Here is a 22,927-nt window from a genome sequence, read left to right as displayed (position 1 = left end):
TTGTAGGAAATTTAATGTAGTTAAATTTTGTGCCAGGATACGTTTTTGAGTTATTGAAGTAAAATGTACAGAAGTGACCTCCGAATGCGAAAATATTTTGTTGACACCGACTTACATAGGGAGGAACGGTCACAAAGATAAAATAAGGGAAATCAGAGCTCGTACGGATCTACCCCATACTCACCCTTCAGCAGTCAGGATTTCTGGTATGTTGTTAGTGGCACTCCCTCCTACCCCTGTACAAAAATTTCCGACTACACGAACCATTCGCAATACTCGGTCTTTCTTGGTCTCTGTTGACTGGGCTGCTATACCACCAGCATAATCGGCTAGTTGTAACATTATTAATTTAAACATGCCCATGAGTACAATGAACGAAAAATGTCTTTTGTAAATGTTACGCTAAAACTAATTATGTTGACAATTCGATCCAAACTTACCCCTTACAAGCACAGTAGTTTCCTAGTCAGATGGCATGACGAATACAACGATGAAGTTGTTTATTTTATGCTGTTAAAATTCACGTAAGACACAAATGTCAGTTTTGCAGTTTTTAAGCGCTCGACTAGGGCGATGGCATAACAAGACCACAAAAGGTCGAATGTGAAAAATAATTCGTGCTGTCGTAAAGGAATGCGACTAACAACGTACTAGAAATCCGGACAGGTGAGAGATGAGTGTGGTGAAACGGCGGAGGGGGGGGGGGGGGAGGGGACGGAAGGGGAGGGGGGCATTTTCCATGAATGACTCGAAAACTTATTCCAGCAGAAAATTTAACTACAGTAAATTTCCTACAAAAAGTCCTGTTAATTTTTTTTCCGTAGGACTAATAATTTGCGCATAGCTGGCGAGAGAATATGAAAATCTTGCGTGTGGGCTTATGAAGGCCAACTATAACACTGCGGTTTGCATAAAACGACAGTTATAGGGTCAGCTGAATAACCCTATTAGGCCCTTCGTACCACATACGGCGCATGCACCGCCCACCACAATTACTACCCCCAAGCCCGCGACAACAATGTATGGCACACAAAGACCATATCCTAAAACCCTCGGGCCCATGAGATAACGCATGGTTCCACGTTCTACTGGGAGAAAAATCCTTGTCTCTGTTAATCAAATTATCTCCCAACCTAATTTCAACTGCAATCTTATAAACTCCGCTCCAAAAGCCTATGTTCTGGTATGTGTCAGGGACTCGTCACATTTTATCCCGTGTCCTTTGTTGAAACAATGTTGTGCTACTGGTGATTTTTCAGGTTGTTGTAGTCTCAAGTGACAGAGATGTGCGAATCGAATGGTCAGTGTAAGTCTTTCCACAATGACACGGAATGTTGTATGTGCCAGGCTTCTTAAGTCTCAAACCATGCTTGACAGAGCCGAGTAGTGGCCTAATCTTGCCATGTGGACGGAATATACTCATTAGGTCAAATCTTTGCCGCTGGTGTTCTACTAAGGGCTCAGCAGCAGCACAGTCTATCCTGAAGACGGTGGACAGGTGGACTGCCGAAATATCGAGTCATGTTGATTTTAGCATGTGGCAGCAAACCCGAGGAGGCTACTGCATATGTGTAGTTTTCCATTCCACAGTGCGTTATCTCATGTAGCTGTGTTCCATTATCCGATCAGACTTTCAAACCGAACAGCGGAGGACCAAACACACCGGTTTCGGAATTGGCTGCAATTCTGAACTGATTGGTATAATTATGCCCCTTATGTATACTGGCAACCACAACGCGGTCAGAAGCAAAAAAAAAAAATTATTATTCTGATACCACGAACAGAACAATTTTAAGAAATACTTGAAAAAATTCTAAAAATTCTGAGATACAGATTCATGAATATTTTAATTATAATAATGTTTAAAATATTAACTGTAAATAAAATTACTGTTAAAACTTTCAAACGGCGTGGTCGTTATAGAGACATCTTTAAATACAATAAAAATACGTCGATCAGTGACGTACAACTGAGGCAGTAGGGTCGTGTGAACATGAGAGAAGCTGGCTACTGCACAACAACTGATACAGCTTTTGCCGAGTACACTCTAACATCCTTATGTTGCAAATTGTGATAATCCTCAAACAGTAACTTAGTTTTAAAATGAAAAAAAGTTTCTTTCTTCCTCCAGGTTGAATTACGTTTCATTATTGATTTAGTGCTTGCATCTTTGAAAAAACTAGATAATTTTGACAACAGATTATCTTTAATTTTTAGTAAACAACAAGTTCATGTAGTATAGCAGCTCTACATGTAAATCTAATAATTGTAACAACAGATTAGCTTTATTTTTTATATGCAGAAATTTCTTCTAGTGTTGAAACTCTATGGTTATTTTATTTGGTGTTGTAAATATCAGTCATCATCCGAATATTGCTTAACAAATCGAAACTTGCTACTGAGGAAAAATGTGCTACGGAACTTCAAGAAAATACTTTTTCCCCTTGTGTAGTTATTATCCTGTTCTCAGAACCATCGCCGTACAATTCAGTTGATACGAATGAGAATTTTTGCAGGATCACGAAATTCGTCGCCCATTTGTGGCGTTGCTGGGTTAAAATTCGCATTCTGTTAACTTTAACTGTTCACTGTCTTTCGGCGTACTGTCAACCACAAAAGTTCCACCTACCTCAGTACGGAGTCTGGTCACCAACCCGCTTCTCTGCAACATAGATGCTGTTCTGACGAAGTTAAAAGCAGCGTTGACGAAAAACATCGTCACAGTCCGCATTAACTGTGTAGCCAAATATCATGTAAATAACTTATGACAATTTTCGGGTGGAGGGCGATTGTTTCATCTCTTAGAAAAATGTCAAAATTCGGCTTTAGATGCCAAGTCAAGTAGGTGCCATTAGCCCGCATTTAAAACTAACAGCTAATATCACTTTTCTCATTTCATAGCTCATACCATCTAGTACATACGCAAGACAGCCAGAGATGTAGCAAAGTTCAACCGAATTGTTACGCGATTTTCACAGTTTATACTCAGCTACATGAGTTTTACATTCGGTCCTTTTCATTGGATTTCTTTACAAGAAGTTGCTCGCCAACTATTCCGTAAACGATTACGAAATATGCCACGCGGAATTCTTCACAAAGGCCGAGAGTTAACACGCGTTTATCTCTCCAACTAATTCCTTCACAACGCTCAAATTTTCACAATCTGCCTGTAAATGCATCTGCTTTCATGGCGATATAAACGGAACGCGAAATAATAGTACCTTCTTCATTGTTCATATAACTTTTTCGGAACCATTAAACATGAACTGCGCGTTCGACAGCGAGACTACGACTGCCTCAATGCCGTTGCTCACCGCGCATATACCACTTGATAGAGCGCGGGAAAGACTTCACTCTGATTGGTTGATCAAATGAACAGCCAATCAGATCAATTTTTCAAGGTCATTTTCGCACCTAAACTGTTTTACTCCAGTCAACATTCACAGATGCATTTACGTCATTTTATGCTGCAAATATTAATAAAATGTTCCACCAAACCAAACCAAACGAAAACATCTTGAAATAACCTTAGAAAAACTTTACTTAACAAATAACTATTCTGGCTGCCTTCTTACAAAAACAAGCACACTTGGACATACGTCATCAGCAAGTAAGAGGAATTTCGTTGCAACAGCTTGTTGCACAATTTCCCATGACCAAGTTACATAATGTTTAACAGGAGACAATATTGAATCTTTACGTATGTCCCACATACACACTCTCATTTACTCTAATTTATTTACACAACAAAACAAATAGTTATTAAATGAATACTAATTCTTGCTGAATTCTCTATTACGGAAACGAAAAATAGCAAACGTTATTTAAGTATAAAAATTCAAACATACTGACCTAGCATTTTGTAAATTTCAGTAATGATTCCAACTGATAGCAAAGGACCAACTGTTATGCATCCGAACTGACTTTAATCTTACTAGTGTCAGTTTCTGGTATTTTTGGTAATTTTCTCTAACTTTGAAAGTACCACAGCCAGAAAGCTGAGATTTTGCAACCAGCTTTATTTTTATAACATAAGGCTAAATATAAAGCTTTTTCGAAATTGAATAAGATTTAGTATAGTTTATTTAGATTCTTAAGGGTTTGAATATTCTGTCGCTGGAACTGACACAAGTAGCGCTTCCGAAGGTCGTGATAGCGACAGGTGAGAGTGAATCACGCCGAGATACAAGCGGTTGTCAACGCTACCGACTCCAAAGCTACATGCCCGTACTGCAAGGTAGCTTACTGCAAGAAAATGCTATTGCGGTTTGACTCGCGACGTTACACATTCCTTAACTGCATGTCGTCGGTACCAGAAAGGAAAACTGGTGGAAGCTGCATTTTACCTAATATACCTCACCATGCAAGTCAAGTGATAGCACTCTGACTTACTTTAAGACAAAAAAGGAAAAGAAGAAAAAAAAAAGTCATAAGGCATTCCTGGATGAGAGACCTCGAGGGTGAGGTTCATGCACCTCATCGTAACGGGTTTGCTGCCTCGGTGCACAATGGGCCCCTTTACGCATTGTGTGAGCGTTGCGCTTTCAGTGTTTCTGGCGTGGGTGAGTGTAATGGACGTGCGTGTACTGTAGTGTCGTGTTTGTGTTGAATGATGAGAGAAGGGAAAGGGTGAAACCCGATGGCGGCACATAGCCTATTCCACTGGAATAGCACCACGGGGACCGCCGAGCTGTCACGTCCCCATCCTATGCTCTCGCCCCATGAGACTCTGAGGAAGGATTTGAAATTGAACCAGGGATAATGGCACAAAGTCTGGTCATTAGGAGCGGTACAGCACCAGAGCACCAGCTCACCTCCCCGTACAACATAACTACTTTGATAAAAATTTCTTGCACCATCAGTGCTCGAACTGGTGAACCTCGGAGTCGTAGTTTTAAAAACAAATGTCTTCTTCACTGTATCGGTGAAACTCAGTGCTGTTGTCGCTCCTACACGCGACCCAGCGGGACAACCTGGAGAGGAGCACATGGTGAAGATTATAGAAGATAAGCACAGGCTGAGCCATATGTGACGTCATGCTGCACACGTGCGGACTTGGTACACGTTAAGAGTATGGAGTAGAAGAAATAGTCATGATAGCACTTCCAAGGAGTGTGAGAGCTCATTCACAGAGGTGACTGGTACAATCGTCCGCTTATTCTTCTTATACTGCGATTAGTCACCAAATGATCTTCCAGAACGCTGCCAAAATAATAACAACGACTGTCTAAGAACAAAGACGTCATTAAAGATGCAAGATTTTAATTAGAAACTAGCATAACCGAGTGTTTCGAAAATTATTGCGCAGTTACATATATCAGATGGTTCAAATGGCTCTAAGCACTATGGGACTTAACATCTGTGGTCATCGATCCCATAGACTTAGAACTACCTAAACCTAACTAACCTAAGGACATCACACACACCCACGCTCGAGCCACGATTCGAACCTGTGACCAAAGCAGCACCGCGGTTCCGGACTGAAGCGCCTAAACCTCTCGGCCACAACGGTCGGCGTTACATTTATCGTAAAAGGTACGTCAGAGAATGCCCGATTGTTCTTTTAATCACATGAAGATGAGTTCGTCCACTGTGTTGTCTCAAGAAATGGACAGGACCAAAAGATGCTGAAAAAGAAAATTATTTTCTAGGGGAAGGACGGAAAGAAGATTAGTGGTTAATAATCCGTGAAGTCGAAGTAATTAAAGACAACCACAAAATCACATAGGACAAGGATAGGAGAAGAAGTCATCTATATCTGTTACACAGGAACCTCGCAGCATTCGCCTTAAGCGATTTAGGCAAACCATGGAAAATCTAAATCCGGATGGGCAGACGGAATTTGAAGTCCGACCGCGTCCAGTGGCTTCACCACTGCGCCAAGCTGCTCGACTATTCCTGTAGAAGTCAGATGTCACTTCAGAAGTTAGCTAACTGCGAAGACCGCTTTTTAAGTCTTTGCAAAGACAATTAAAGAAAACTGTTGTGACTGACAAATCGCAATTTTTCACAAACAAAACTTTTATTAATGTAAGTTCTCAAGGTTAATGACAATAACAAACGAAAGGTAACAATAACGATGCCAGTAAAAGTCTCCTAATTGAGGCAAACAAAAGTTCACTTCCAATTTTCCACAAAGGTTCGTGGTAACACACATACACACACACCACACACTAATAAGAGTCCAATTCAGAGACGAAGACGTAAGCTTCAGCAGTCGCAGCACACGAGATCGGCATTCAGAGTGAACTGAACTTCGGGGCTGGTTCTAACCCCTAAATAGCTGTCTCCAGCCAGTCAGGTTGTGGCGTATTGATACTTCCTGCAGGCCGTGGCTCGAGATCCCCCTGCAGCAAGTAGTGCTCGGAATGTCTGTTTCCATTATCTTGTATGTAAATAGCCGGTGTTTACCATGGTGCTTTTGGTTCGCCTTGGACACAGACAACCTCGTCCTCTGTGGTGTAATATGGGTTGCCGGCCCCCAGGGGCTACCTTAGCTCTGGCATAACAAAAACCATTGTTTTGGGTGCAAATCGGTCTACTCTTTCTCAAAATATTCATCTTTAAAATTTATACATTTTGCCTGCGTTCGTACAAACTCTGGAAAAGTCTTTTCCTCTCTGATATTGATACATCAAAAATGTGGTTTTGAAAGGATTCAATAGCTTCTTGATGTGATTAAAATCGCTTTACAGCAGTTTATTTATTTTTTATTTTTTTATTATTTTTTTTTGACGCAGTGGGACGAAAAGAAGTCGTTAGGTGATATATCGGATGAATAGGCGCAATGACACATAGTTTCATATTTTCTCTGTCAAATAATGAAATATATATGTGGTGTCAGTTGTTTCAGACATGTCCGAAAGACTAGACAGCAGTCTGATGCTGCAGCCATTATCAGTAAAGACACAAACGAATTAAGAGTTGGGTTGGGTTGATTTGGGGAGGAGACTAAACTGCGAGCTCATCGGTCCCATCAGGTTAGGGAAGGACGGGGAAGGGAGTCGGCCATGCCCTTTCAAAGGAACCATCCCGGCATTTCCTGAAGCGATTTAGGGAAATCACGGAAAACCTAAATCAGGACAGCCGGACGAGGGACTGAACCGTCGTCCTCCCGAATGCGAGTCCAATGTCCTAACCACTGCGCCACCTCGCTCGGTCATACAAGTGAATTAAGACATGTAGCTGCTTGTGGGCAGTGATTTACATCAGTAGTAATAAAAGAAGGAAGTTAAAGTTATTTTTATATATACTCCTTATACTGATTTATTTTACTTTATTTTTTAATACAACGAAGAGAAACAAAAATGACAATCCTTGTCACGGGCGGGAGTCAAAAGAAAAAAATCATCTGCATCACATCCCCAGAAGATTATTAAACCTTGCGTCCAGCTGGGTAAAAATTGTCGCCGCCACTGGGGCGGCATCACTAGTTGGGTGCCGAACATTTAACGGAACATTATGTGAGTTGTAGTAACCGTGTACCATCGGTCGTAGGACTCATAAACATTACCCAATCACATATGGCGTCAACAGCAGGGGGCCAGGTCTCCTCCTAATGTGCAGTATGCCGACTCGCATCAAACCGTGTACATTATCGTCTTCAAACGTTCGGCCTCACGTGTCGTCTTATTCCTGGGACACACCACTTGTTCATACTAGTAACAGGTGCGAGCGATACAACTTAAAATAAATTGCCTTCTGAAGACATAGCATTTTATTCTTCAATTTTCAGCCAAAGAAGATCAGTGTGAGTAGTAGAGAACTTCAGGACACCTGCTGCGGCAATGAATACTTCGACATTTTGCGTTTCAGTGAATGATTTTCTTCTCGTTAGCAATTAGGAGACGCAAAGTGCAGTTACATCTGCATGGTACGTGTCTTCCCTATGAGGAGATAAGCAGTTATAGTGGTGCGTTATATTAGGACGGCTGAATATCTGTGTTGCAATTTATCTTCCTTTATGTTAAAGGCCCCTTTATTTATACCGTTACGCAATGAAAGTTTGCTTGCTACCTCGTATTTCATGAACGTTAGTCACATCGTGTTATTGTTGTTAATCTATGCGTCAAATTTCATCCCAACTGGAACATTACAGTTCAAATGGTTCAAATGGCTCTGAGCACTATGGGACTTAACTTCTGAGGTCATCAGTCCCTTGAACTTAGAACTACTTAAACCTAACTTACCTAAGGACATCACACACATCCATGTCTGAGGCAGGATTCGAACCTGCGACCGTAGCGGTCGCGCGGTTCCAGACTGTAGCGCCTAGAACCGCGCGGCCACAGCGGCCGGCAACATTTCAGTGCGTTAATACGGGATCATGACTTGTTATGAACTTAGGTTAATATATGAGTGTGACAGGTAGTAGCGGCTTTCAAAATAGTACCATGCTTTAAGACAGCTTTCATTCAGTTTTAATTGCTTTTCAATCCTCTACAGTAATGCTCGCAACATTCCGAGGTAACCACAGAAACATGCCGTCATTTTCTTGGAAATGCTTCGCGGAAGACCACACTCATCATGGAACATTCAACCAGGTGATCTCTGCAACTAGTTCCGGCTCGTATTGACACGTCCCCTTAGAAAAATTATTGAATTACTGTGCTGGTAAACCCCTTACGTTATTTGATTTTCAAACAGCTGAGCAGAACTGAACGTACTCAGACATTTCGCTCTTTACTTATTCTGATCAACACTAAACTGACACACAATATTTTTAGCGCAACGCAGTCTGACTTTCAAAAATCCGTACAAAAGAATGGCCCTGACTAATAATGACCTATACCTTTCATGAATCACTTACCTCACAAAAATCTTCGTTACTCGAACTACTGCAATACAGCGAGCGCCACTACTGTCAGCTGAATAAAAGATTCTAACTACTGAAGGGACTAACTACTGATAGGCATAGTTAGCAAATGAAAGATTTTGATAAAGAACAAACATTGTATTTACCTTAATAGCGTTCAAAGGTCATAATATATATATCAGTTCATGACATCCAGTCTTACAAATATACTGTCTCTGATGGACACACGTCCAGATCATTCGCTCTCAAAACTCCGCCATCTCTCTCCCCATATTCACCACTGCTGGCGGCTCACCAACTGCGCAACGCTACGCGCTGTTAACAGCCAACTGCCCACTACAATAGAGAATGTTTCAACAATGCCAACCAGCCACAGACTACACACAGCACAGCCAGTGATTTTCATACAGAGCGCTACGTGGCGTTACCGATATAAAAACTTAAACAGCCTACTTACAGTATGAATATGTCCATGTTTCCTCTCGTGCTACGATGCTGTACACGGATTTTGCATTTTCTTGATCGAATTTTTTAACGTTTCCTTTCAGCAGCTGACAAGAACCTGTTTTTGGGCTTCGCTCTAATTGTCCAGAACTGATCGGGAATAGATCTTTTCGCAGCTGAATGTTAAAGCAAAACAGAATGAGTTGCAGTTTTTATTACGCTTAAGGACGCCCGTACAGATGGGTTGGAGAAAAATGGAAACATCACAAACGCAACACAATACTTCTACAGCGTTTCAGTGCCTGTGATGTTCAGATTTTCGTTTCCCTTTAGGTACTGCACTGCTCATTCAGTCTCCTCACATACTTTTTCTGTCTCTTCATCTTTTGGTTGAGGTGTCACCACATATGCCTGCACTGTTGTCGTCGCCATTAATTTGCTGTCTGCTCTGATCAGAATAATACTATCGCTGGACTGTTCACACTAACTCACTCTCTGTCCTACATTCCTGTTCATGACCAATCCTTCTCCGTTACATTATTTTCTGCTGCTGTTAATAAGATCCTATACTCGTTTGACCAAAAGTCCTTATCTTCTTTCTATTTTAGTGCAATATGCAGATTGAGCCCTTAAGTTTCATTTTTCATATTTTCCAGCTTCCCTACAACAATCTGGTTTCTGATGCTCCACCCTCCGACTCATAGACTGTCACCTTTACCGTGGTTATTCAATATTTTTCCCAGTGTCACCTCCACTTTGGAAATCTCCTCCGGGAAATACGAATGGGGGGACTGATGTTGGGTCTTTTGCAAATAGAGGGAGAATCGTGAAAATTTTCCAATTATAGACCACGTGTTCTGTGCATACATGTGACTTTAATGCAGCAGTTTCTATAGCCATCTGCGTCCTCATGCCGTTGATTGTTAATGATTCTTCTACCGTTTAGGAGCAGTTTCCACTCCAAAGGCAAGAGGGTGCCTCGAACTTTTGTTCCCTCCTCCGCATTCTCCGACAAGGCAGTTGGCAGAACGAGGGAGATTCCTTATGTGCAGAAGCCTTCGGCCATTGCTGATGTTTTTATTCTAAATTTAACCAGTGGCTGGGATCGGACCCAGGACCCAAGACGTTTTAATTACTAGCCAAAGACACCACACCTAGACCATGGATGGGAGGATTGTGGGTCTTATATGTGTACATAATGATCATGTGATTTAGTTCTCATGTCTGGCCAGTTAGTATTTTTATTTTGTTGAGGGTTTTCTTTATTATGGTGGGCAGGTAGAGATTCCGAGCTAGTTCTGGAGTGAGTGTTCATCCTGGAGATCTTATAGTTTTAGTGAAAAAATGGTTCAGATGGCTCTGAGCACTATGGGACTCAACATCTGAGGTCATCAGTCCCCTAGAACTTAGAACTACTTAAACCTAGCTAACCTAAGGACATCACACACAGCCATGCCCGAGACAGGATTCGAACCTGCGACCGTAGCGGTCACGCGGTTCCAAACTGAAGCGCCTAGAACCGAACGGCCACACCGGCCGGCTAGTTTTAGTGAGGTGGACAGGATTGTTGTGCACATTTCGTCTGAAGTCATGGGGGCAGAGTGCTCAGATGGTTTCATTTGTATTGCCAGAGTTTTTACAGGTGTGCTGGTTAAGTACCACTGGTTACAGCATTCAGAGATTCGAATTACTGATATACCGGATGTTTCAAAATTAATATCGGGATTTTAAGGTTCTGTAGCATTTATAACATTCAATTTACAATTATAAATACTTCATCAAATGAAATAACAACTCAAACATTTTTGTTTGTATACCTGTGTGCACACGCATGCACTGTCTCCTAACGAACAGGACGCTTTTTGAGTTTTACAGCTTGCAAGGACTGAATTTGTTGTTAGAGTGCAACATACATTCCGTATTAAGTTCCACTGTAATCCTCCACGTGATAATAACATCCGTAGATCGTATCATCAGTTTTAAGACACCGGCTGTCTTTGCTAACGGGAGAGTGCGGGACGATCAGATTGACTGAAGAACATGGTGAACGGGTGAGAGATTCCTTCACGCCTAGCCCCAAGAAATCTGTTCCGAAGGTTAGTCGAGAATTAGCATTTCCAGTGACGTCTGTCGGAGATTTATAAGCAGACGATTACAACTACGCCCTTATCGTTTGCTGTTGTTACAAGCTCTAAAGCCTAAAGACTATGATTTACGTGTCAACTTTGCAAACGAGATGTTGCTGCATGAGGATGAAGATTTTCTGGACCGTGTCGTGTGCAGTGATGAATCGGCATTTCACCTAAGTGGAAGTGTGAACACACAATCTGCACACCTGGGTGTGTTGTCACCGCCAGACACCACACTTGCTAGGTGGTAGCTTTTAAATCGGCCGCGGTCCATTAGTATACGACGGACCCGCGTGTCGCCACTGTCAGTGATAGCAGACCGAGCGCCACCACACGGCAGGTCTAGAGAGACTTACTAGCACTCGCCCCAGTTGTACAGCCGACTTTGCTAGGAAAGGTTTACTGAGAATTACGCTCTCAATTGCCGAGACGATAGTTAGCATAGCCTTCAGCTACGTCAATTGCTACGACCTAGCAAGGCGCCATTTATCCTTTGCTATGTATCTAATGAAGCATGTACAGTAACAAGACCAATGTTCACCAATTGTGGATTAAAGTTAAGTATTCCAGCAGCTAGGTACTTTTCTTTATAGCATTCATTACGTATCCTGTTTCAGACCTCACGCCAGCCTGCGTGAGTTTAAGCGCGTGCCTTTCGGTTACCCGTCACTGTGGACTGGCTGTCTTGCCAGTCCACAACACTGGGGGCCATCAAATCCTCACGAGATGGTGCAATTGCTTCGAGACTCATCTAAACTGGATGTATCTTGTGCCGTATCCCGGCGGAAAGTACACGGCCGAAGCTACTGTAACTGGCGTTTCTTATCGTCATGCGCTATAACTATGGCTCCTTCCTCAACTGGAAGAAGCTGAACGACAGCACTTTATTTGGCAGGAACATGGTGCGCCATCTCTCTGGTGTTAACTCAGTACGTGACTGATTAAACGATGTTGTACCCGACCGTTGGATTGACCGCAAAGGCTCCGGTGACGGATTTGTACTGCATGGTCTACACGTTCACTCGATCTGATTCCATGCAATTTTTCCTTTGGTGGTCGATGAAGGATCATGTGTCTGTGACTCCACTACCAGCTGATCAACCGGCTTAAGAAACGGGTTGAACTAGTTGTTGCAACAGTTACTCCAGACAATCCAAGAACTAGCCTATCGACGTGTGTACCGAATGGCGAAGCGTGCTCGTATTGAACACTTGTAACAAAAGCTGTTTGGGTTGCTCTTTGATTTGGTGTATTGTTGAAGAATTACGGAATATGTTTTATGCTCAAGAATTATGACGCTCTTGGAGAAGGAATATTTGCTCTACAAAAATCAACATGGATTCTGCAAAAGGAGATCCTGCGAAACTCAGCTCGCTCTGTTCCTTCACGAGATCCGCAGTGCCGTAGACAATGGCGTTCAGGTTGATGCCATGTTCCTTGACTTCAGGAAGGCTTTTGACACCGTCCCGCCATGCCGTTTAGTGAAAAAACTACGAGCTTACCGAGTATCGGAGCAGATTTGCGACTGGATTCAAGACTTCCTTGTAGCCGGAACTCGACACGTCACTCTTAACAGAACAAAATCGGCAGATGTAAAGGTTATTCCGGTGTACCCCATGGGGAGTGTGATGGGACCGTTACTGTTTACAACATATGTAAATGATCTAGTAGGACGAGTCGGATGCTCTCTAAAGATATTCGCGGATAATGTGGTTGTCTGTAACAAAGTAGCGACGCTAGGAGATATAACGATGTGCAGAATTCCGTCTAGAGAACTGGTGAATGGTACAGGTTCTGACAGTTCACCCAACGTAAATAAATGTAACATATTTCACACACATAGGAAAAGAAATCCTATACTGTATAGGTACACTATTGACGACGAACCGCTGGAAACAGTATCTGCCGTAAAATATCTAGGAGTAACTCTCCGGTGCGACCTTAAGTGGAATGACAACAGAAAACAAATAGCGGGAAAAGCAAATACTAGACACAGATTCATAGGAAGAATCTTAAGAAATCTCATCCGCGAAGAAAATGGCTTATAAGGCGCTTATTCGACCGATTCTTGAGTACTGTTCATCTGTATGGGATTCCTAGCAGACAGGACTGATAGAAGAGATACAGAAGGTCCAATGAAGAGCGGCACGTTCCGTCACGGGATGGGCTAGTCGGCACGAGAGCGTTACGGAGTTGCTCAACAAACACCATTGGCAGACGTTACAAAAGCGTTGTGCTCACGGAGAGATTTACTATTGAAATTTCGAGAGAGCACTTTTCGGGAAGAGTCGGACAACATATTACTTCCCACGTCATACGTCTTGATGTGTTGGCAGAAGAGCCAACACCGTGTTGCCAGAGGAGGCCGAAATGCACGCGTTTAAGCTCACGCAGACTGGCGTGAGGTCTGGAACAAGGTAAAGTAATTATAGTAGCCAAAAATAGTACATAGCTTCTGGAATACTTAACTTTAATCCATAATTGGAGAACATCGCTCTTGTTGATACATAATTACAATCTCAATATAACTGGTAATGGCGCCTTGCTAGGTCGTAGCAAATGACGTAGCTGAAGGCTATGCTAACTATCGTCTCGGCAAATGAGAGCGTATTTGTCAGTGTAGCATCGCTAGCAAAGTCGTCTGTACAACTGGGGCGAGTGCTAGGAAGTCTGTCTAGACCTGCCGGGTGGCGGCGCTCGGTCTGCAATCACTGACAGTGGCGACACGCGGGTCCGACGTATGCTAATGGACCGCGGCCGATTTAAAGGCTACCACCTAGCAAGTGTGGTGTCTGGCGGTGACACCACACGTCTCGCGTAATGACTCTGAGGAGAAAATTCGAGAAATTACAGCCAATACAGAGGCTTACCGACAATTATTCTTCCTACGCTCTGTTCGTGAGGGGAACAGGGTTGGCGGACTCAGTTAGTGTTACAAAAAGTATCCTCCGCCACCCATCCTTAGGTGGCTTCCTGAGTATGATGTCGATGTAGATTATTTATAACCGTAAGCTGAATGCAGTAAGTGCTAGAAAACTATAAAACCTCGATATTCATGTTGAAATATCCGGTATTTAAAAATTGATAGTTGAAGAGCAGCATCAGTGATACTCACTTCACCGACAACCTGAGTAAAATTTCAGCGTCTTTCTCGAGCTGTGGACGCTGCTGTCGCTGGCGAATGTGGGACACACATGTGGCGAAGCTCACACGTCGCAGTTTCAGGAACATACTATTTCCGACCACAATCTAAGTTTAACTGTTAAGTAGGCAAGCTTGTGAAACATCTGGCGTCATCTGAACCAACTCGTGTTGCAATAAACTGTGCCAGGAAGACCAGATATTGGGAGACACACCGGCAGGCCACGACGTACATTAAGTTACACAGCACTGCAGAATGTTCAACACACACGTGGTCTGCTGACATTTTGGTATCGAGGGTCGCCGGAAGAACTTCAGATAAAAGGTGTCCTTGCTCCGACACTGTAATATTCCGGTTATGAACGTCTACATAACGTTAACAGTTTACATAAAAATGTTGCTAATTTGACTTTTGTAATGGAAACCACCTTTCAATTACAGAACAACTGTAATACGAAGACTAGTACATTATCGGCACTTGTAGAACGTAAGCTTGATACGTACTAAAGAAGGACAGCCGCGTTCAGATTCAGAGTGAACCGATCTTTCACTTTAAAGTAGAAACACAAGAAACAAACGAAAAATGCGCCCACAGGAAAGAACGATGGCTAGCTGTTTACATAAATAAGTCAGCTGCCGAAAAGGAGAATTAGAGTAGGCAGCATAAGTGAGCAATACAACGAAATCTGCTGCTAATACGTTAAAGTGTTACTAAACTACAACTTGTGAAATTCCACACTCATTAGATGCAGGCCTTCTCTAGACATTTCCATATGTTATAGTAGCCTATTCCCGATGCTATACTTGTATAGTTTGTACATCCAGAGCACGCAGCAAAGGAAACCAACATGACATTTAGAAACAGAATTAACTGTCAGTGACTGAAAAGGACGCGTAAGAGCAGTTAGAATCGCCGGCCGCGGTGGCCATGCGGTTCTAGGCGCTGTAGTCCGGAACCACGCGACTGCTACGGTCGCAGGTTCGAATCCTGCCTCGGGCACGGATGTGTGTGATGTCCTTAGGTTAGTTAGGTTTACGTAGTTCTAAGTTATAGGGAACTGATGACCTGAGATGTTAAGTCCCATAGTGCTCAGAGCCATTTGAACCATTTGAGCAGTTGAATCGAATAGATAGTGTCTTGAAAAGAGATTATAGGATCGGGTTCCGATTAGGCGAATTTGGCTGTCAAGGCGTCAATGCATTTTTACTATCAAGCTCCTCAAACCACTTAGGACGATCCCGACCTTGTGACACGGACAGTTATTCTGCTGAAAGACGTGATCGCCGCCGGCCGCTGTGACCGAGCGGTTCTAGGCGCTTTAGTCAGGAACCACGCGACTGCTACGGTCGCAGGTTCGAATCCTGCCTCGGGCATGGATGTGTGTGATGTCCTTAGGTTAGTTAGGTTTAAGCAATTCTAAGTTCTAGGGGACTGACGACCTCAGATGTTAAGTTCCATAGTGCTCAGAGCCATTTTACCCATTTTGAACGTGATCGCCGTCAGGGAAGGCATCAGGTATGAGGGGATGTGGGTCATTCACAATAACGTTCATGTAGTCCATAGCTATCGTGATGCCTTTGATTACCGCCAGAGCTCTCATGGAAGCTCAAGGATATGTCCCCCATCCCCCATACTTCCCCCGCCGACCTGCATTCATGACGCGTTTCCTTTTTTTTTTTCCTCTCTCTCGAACAGCCTTTCGTCTAGACGACCAGTATCCGGACACGAGCATCGACCTGGCGTAACAATAAATGTGGTTCATCTGACCAGGTGACTCGTTCCCACTGATCTCGTAATCTTATTAACGATGTCGTTGGGTCAACATGAGAAATGCTGCAGAACCCTTTTGTGCCCTGAAACACTTGTGCCTGCAGCAGAATTGCACTCTGTTGTCAGATCTGGCACAGATGACCGCCCGCCAAATTTTCCAGAACGGGCAAGCTCCGAAAACTATGTTCTGTAATGACACCTGGACTTCAAGGTATTGTCACTTACTACTTATTTCACTACTCTTCAGCCACTTGCAATATGTATTTATGAAAGTAGCTTGCGAACAGCAGATCACGTTTGGAATTTCCGACACACTCGTTACTACCGCTGTCGATATTTTTAAAAATATCAGGAATCCGATGTATCGATGTTTAAAGAAGTGTCATTATCGGACCTCGTTATATCGAAAAAATTATCGATATGTCAACGGAGATAATATCGACGCACCGCCCTATAAAAATATTGGCTCCACATTGTAAATATACTGCTAGTTTTAGATCTGTATATTATTATTTATTATTAGTTTGAGCTTTTCCTCATTACAGAGGCTTATCTGCAACATAATAAATTTACTCGGAAATTACTATACAAAGAATAAAAGTTCGTAAACTATATTTTCAAAATATTTCTCCAGGTGTTTCGATCTTGTGAGTCCTCTTCCTCCGCGCGCATTCTCCTCATTGTGTGCTGTGCATTTTGGAGCCAGGTGGTCATAAGTCGTCCTCTTCTTCTCCTCCCCTCCGGTTCCCTATCCAGTATCAATTTTGGTATTCTGGTTTTCTCCATTCGTCGTACATGCCAGTACCACTGTAATTTCATCCTATCCATTACGTCATACATTCTTTCTTTTATATTCATTCTCCTTATTATTTCAGTGTACCTTATCTTCTCTTTCCTGGAGGGTCTTGCCGATCTTCTCCAGAAGTCCACCGCTATAGCTTGTAATTTTTTAATGTGCTTCAGGTTAATTGTCCAGGTCTCCGTTCCATGCAGAACAACACTCTCTAATATAGATTTGTGTATTAATTTTTTAGGTCTGCTCATTACATTCCTGCTCCATACGACTGAGTTAAGCATCCCAATGACCTTCCGCCCGCTACTAATTCTTTTATTGATTTCTGACTCTGATTTTCCCTCGATTTATAAAATGGATCCCAAATAACACATACGATCGCAGGTTCGAATCCTGCCTCGGGCATGGATGTGTGTGATGTCCTTAGGTTAGTTAGGTTTAAGTAGTTCTAAGTTCTAGGGGACTTGTGACCACAGCAGTTGAGTCCCATAGTGCTCAGAGCCATTTTTGAACCAAATAACACAAAATGTTTATCTTTTTGATATTCTTTCCTTTAATGTATAGTCCATGTGAATCATTAGTCAAGTATTCTGTTTTTTTGGTAATTAATCTTCAAACCCCAAGTTTTGTATGTTACTGCTAGTTGATTGCACATATAGCTAGCATCCTCCCCATCTTGTGCTACAACTACTTGATCATCAGCAAACAATAAATGATGTAGGTAAACTCCATCTCTTATTTCTAATCCCTTATTATTACATTTACGAGACCACGTTCTAAGACTAATATCTACAGTATATAGGTTTTAAATAATGATGGTGACATGTGACAGCCTTGTAAAAGGCTTTTGCTTGTTCTAAATTTCTGTGAAACTTTATTACCAACTTTCACTTGGCAAATGTTATCTTTATACATCTGTATATTTATTATTAGATATTCTGTAAATCAACAAGCTAGCCTATTTATCCCCCTTAGAGCACGAAGTGAAAGGAAAATGATGCACGTTCATGCTTGACGATAACCACTTTGCTATCAATAGTAACTGCAAGTAAGTGGCACAATAAAAGGTGTCCGATGGGTCGGTCGTTCGGTTTCGTCATATACCGAATTTATCTGGAATATTTTTCCTGTTTTTTCATTTCTGCAAACGCTAGCGAACTAGCAGTCGTAGTGTCAAAATTTCGTGGTGAAAACCGTTGCCGTTTTTGTTGGTAGCGCCGAGCGCTATTTACGTCAGCATTTCCCCTCACACGTCCCCGCCTACCGCAAAGACCAATCTTGTCATTCAGATTTTTCAGTTTCGGCAACTGTTTTTGAAGAATGTCGGTAAGAAGAAATAGCACACTAGTTTAAAGCATCTGGTGTGCTATTTCCTCACGTCGGAAATCTTGTTAGTCCATTCACCCCCCCCTCCCCCCCTTCCCAAGTGCAATCAGATTTCTTCCTTGTCCCACCTACACTTACTTCACACAATCAAAGAAAAGGATTGGACTTGATGAAAGCTCAAAAAGTAGGAAGACTTCTCCACACCGTGAAAGTAAAATTACGTCCTCCTACAATTTCAAAGATTTGCCGAAAATTGCAGAAAAATATAATATAAAATAAAAATATCGGCACTCGACATTGCCTTTAGAATATCGAGATATCGGTGTAATAAATTTCGCCGATATGTACCGTTACTTTTTGTAAAAATATTGATATATCGATATTTTATCAACATCCCTACTCGTTACCAGGCGTCAAGCCATAACAATCTGCCTTTTGTTGAAATCGGTTTGTCAGTGGATTTTGCCATTTGCGACCCACATCGTCGCTAGAATCACTTCCCATTCGCCTCTGCTCCTCTTCCATACATTTTCTACCGCGTCACGTGCCCGCAGTACCATCATCCGGCATTAAGTTTCGCAGTGGGCAGTGGAGGTGATGTGTTAGATCAACAGTGCATACGACACTGGCTTCGTAAGCCACGGTACACCTCCAAATCCGACGTCCCGCTCCCCAGACACACGCCCTCGCAGAAGAACATCTTGTTATATTTGGAAGTAACACGACGAGGCATCAGTGCCTGCTGCAGTGCTCCAATGACCATGCGGAAAGCAGTGCAAATTCTATGAAACTTTTAGATTGATTAATAATTGTTGTTGTTGTTGTGGTCTTCAGTCCAGGGACTCGTTTGATGTAGCTCCCCATGGTACTCTATCCTGTGCAAGCTTCTTCATCTTCCAGTATCTACTGCAACCTACATCCTTCTGAATCTGCTTAGTGTATTCACGTCTTGGTCTCCCTCTACGATTTTTACCCGCCACGCTGCCCTCCAATACTAAATTGGTGATCCCTTGATACCTCAAACATCTTCTACCAACCGATCCCTTCTTCCAGTCAAGTCGTGCCACAAATTTCTCTTCTCCCCAATTCTATTCAATACCTCCTCATTAGTTATGTGATTTACCCATCCAATCTTCAGCATTCTTCTGTAGCACCACATTTCGAAAGCTTCTATTCTCTTCATGTCCAAACTATTGACCTCCATGTTTCACATCCATACATGGCTACATTCCATGCAAATACTTTCAGAAAGGACTTCCTGACACTTAAATCTATACTCGATGTTAACAAATTTCTCTTCTTCAGAAACGCTTTCCTTGCCATTGCCAGTCTACATTTTATATCCTCTCTACTTCGACCATCATCAGTTATTTTGCTCCCCAAATAGCAAAACTCCTTTACTACTTTAGGTGTCTCATTTCCTAATCTAATTCCCTCAGAATCACCCGACTTAATTCGGTTACATTCCATTATCCTGGTTTTGCTTTTGTTGGTGTTCATCTTACATCCTCCTTTCAAGACACTGTCCATTCCGTTCAACTGCTCTTCCAGGTCCTTTGCTGTCTCTGACAATTACAATGTCATCGGCTAACCTCAAAGTTTTTATTTGTTCTCCATGGAATTTAATACCTACCCCGAACGTTTCTTTTGTTTCATTTACTGCTTGCTCAATATATAGATTGAATAACATTGGGGAGAGGCTACAACTCTGTCTCACTCCCTTCCCAACCACTGCTTCCCTTTCATGTCCCTCGACTCTTATAACTGCCATCTGGTTTCTGTACAAATTGTAAGTAGCACTTCGCTCCCTGTATTTTACCCCTGCCACCTTTAGAATTTGAAAGAGAGTATTCCAGTCAACATTGTAGATTTCTCTAAGTCTCAAATGCTAGAAACGTAGGTTTGCCTTTCCTTAACCTTTCTTCTAAGATAAGCTGTAGAGTCCGTAATGTCTCACGTGTTCCAATATTTCTACGGAATCCAAACTGATCTTCCCCGAGGTCGCCTTCTACCAGTTTTTCCATTCGTCTGTAAAGAATTTGCGTTAGTATTTTGCACCCGTGACTTATTAAACTGATAGTTCGGTAATTTTCACATCTGTCAACTCCTGCTTTCTTTGGGATTGGAATTATTATATTCTTCTTGAAGTCTGAGGGGATTTCGCCTGTCTCTTACATCTTGCTCACCAGATGGTAGAGTTTTGTCAGGGCTGGCTCTCCCAAAGCTTTCAGTTAACAATTAAAACCAACAAAAAGTGCTCATAGCACGCTCCAAAAATATAACGTTGTTTGTAAGTGTGTATTAATTACTGTGCCTCTACACAATTACATAGGCTGACAGATTCTTGATGACGGTAAACAAATGACGAACGGGGTGGAATCTGCCTGTTTCCAGCCACTCAAGGAAAAAATTGTGTTTAGCTGGACATAATCATCATCAGCAACAGCAACAGTGTCAGCCATCTATCATACATTGTTGGTGAAAGGTCTCCTCTAACAGGTACAGTTCCATTTATTTATTCTTAAGCAATTTTTTCGATGATACCAACAACTTTCAAAATGCTTCAGAATTTAGGGGCAAATATACTCAATTGTATTCGATGGCAACAATGTAGAACAAGGCAGCTACCTGTGATGTATGGGGAAAGAATTAAATTAATTTGTTGCTGCATGATTCACTCGTGAAAAACTGGATTCGAGTATCTGATGTGTTGGAGAAAGAGAGCGCTCCAGACGGGAGGGTGAATGGGACAGTGCAGTGCATCGCGTCTGTTAGACCTTGTACTTACTGACGGCACATGGAGGCTTAGGGCAGAATGGCCAAGATAGCTTCATCAGTACATGTGGCCCGCTGAGGTCGGGGTGCTTTAGAAATGCGACACCTTAGCTCAGAGTTCCCTTAGGGGTGACACGCCGCGTAATGTCACTTTTACGAGCACACTTTGCACCAGAGATATTTCTTTGCTCGGAGTTTGTGCATCCATAGTGTCTACACCCAAATGCAAAACAAGAGATCTGTACAATTCTCAACTCCACTCGTTTGTCATTACGAAGTTCTTCTCCATCCTCTTTTAGTGTTCAACCCTGAGGTTGGTTTGCAGCAGAGCGCCATTTCTATCTTCTGTCTGCCTTCCTCTTCATTTCCACGTACGTGTTACATCCAATATGATTCATGATCTGTTGCATGTATGATACTTGGTCGTCCCCACCGATTCCTTCCCTCAATAGCTCCTTCTGCTATTGTTCCAATGACTTTGTTGTGTCTTAGACTGTGCCCTACAATCTCTTCTTGATTGGATGTGCCTCTAGAGATCCAGTTTCCTGTACTCTTCTAACCACCCCTTCATTTGTTACTTTGTCTTTCCAACTGATCTTCATCATCCTTATATAGCACCACATCTCCAGGGCCTCCAGCCGTCTTCTCTCTTCTCTTTCCATTGTCATAGTTTCACATCTGTATAGCGCCACACTCCAAACGAAAGCTTTCATGATACGTTTCCTTATTTTGAGACTGATGTTCTTGCTGGCGAGTAAGTTCCTCCTCAGATTAAATGCAATTTTGGCCTGTTGTATTTTGCTCACAATTTCTTTCCGGCTTCTACCATCCCTTGCGATTTTGCTTCCCAGGTAGGTAAATTCCTCTATCACTTCCAGCTCCTTTCTTCCAGTTCTCTTCTCATCCAATCACGAAGTTACAAAACATGAAATCATTAATGTTTCTTTCGCGTATTTCTGATTGATCTCAGTTGCAGTTATCTGAGGAGAAGGTACGAATGTGTAATAGTCTACATTAAATAATCACATTGATAAAGAAGTACCTGTGTGCTATCTTAACTAGTACCTTCCTCCTGATTTATGAAATACACTCCTGGAAATGGAAAAAAGAACACATTGACACCGGTGTGTCAGACCCACCATACTTGCTCCGGACACTGCGAGAGGGGTGTACAAGCAATGATCACACGCACGGCACAGCGGACACACCAGGAACCGCGGTGTTGGCCGTCGAATGGCGCTAGCTGCGCAGCATTTGTGCACCGCCGCCGTCAGTGTCAGCCAGTTTGCCGTGGCATACGGAGCTCCATTGCAGTCTTTAACACTGGTAGCATGCCGCGACAGCGTGGACGCGAACCGTATGTGCAGTTGACGGACTTTGAGCGAGGGCGTATAGTGGTCATGCGGGAGGCCGGGTGGACGTACCGCCGAATTGCTCAACACGTGGGGCGTGAGGTCTCCACAGTACATCGATGTTGTCGCCGGTGGTCGGCGGAAGGTGCACGTGCCCGTCGACCTGGGACCGGACCGCAGCGACGCACGGATGCACGCCAAGACCGTAGGATCCTACGCAGTGCCGTAGGGGACCGCACCGCCACTTCCCAGCAAATTAGGGACACAGTTGCTCCTGGGGTATCGGCGAGGACCATTCGCAACCGTCTCCATGAAGCTGGGCTACGGTCCCGCACACCGTTAGGCCGTCGTCCGCTCACGCCCCAACATCGTGCAGCCCGC

This window comes from Schistocerca piceifrons, chromosome 4, assembly GCF_021461385.2.
Source record: "Schistocerca piceifrons isolate TAMUIC-IGC-003096 chromosome 4, iqSchPice1.1, whole genome shotgun sequence".
NCBI lineage: Eukaryota > Metazoa > Arthropoda > Insecta > Orthoptera > Acrididae > Schistocerca > Schistocerca piceifrons.
Note: the sequence above shows the minus strand (reverse complement) of the source record.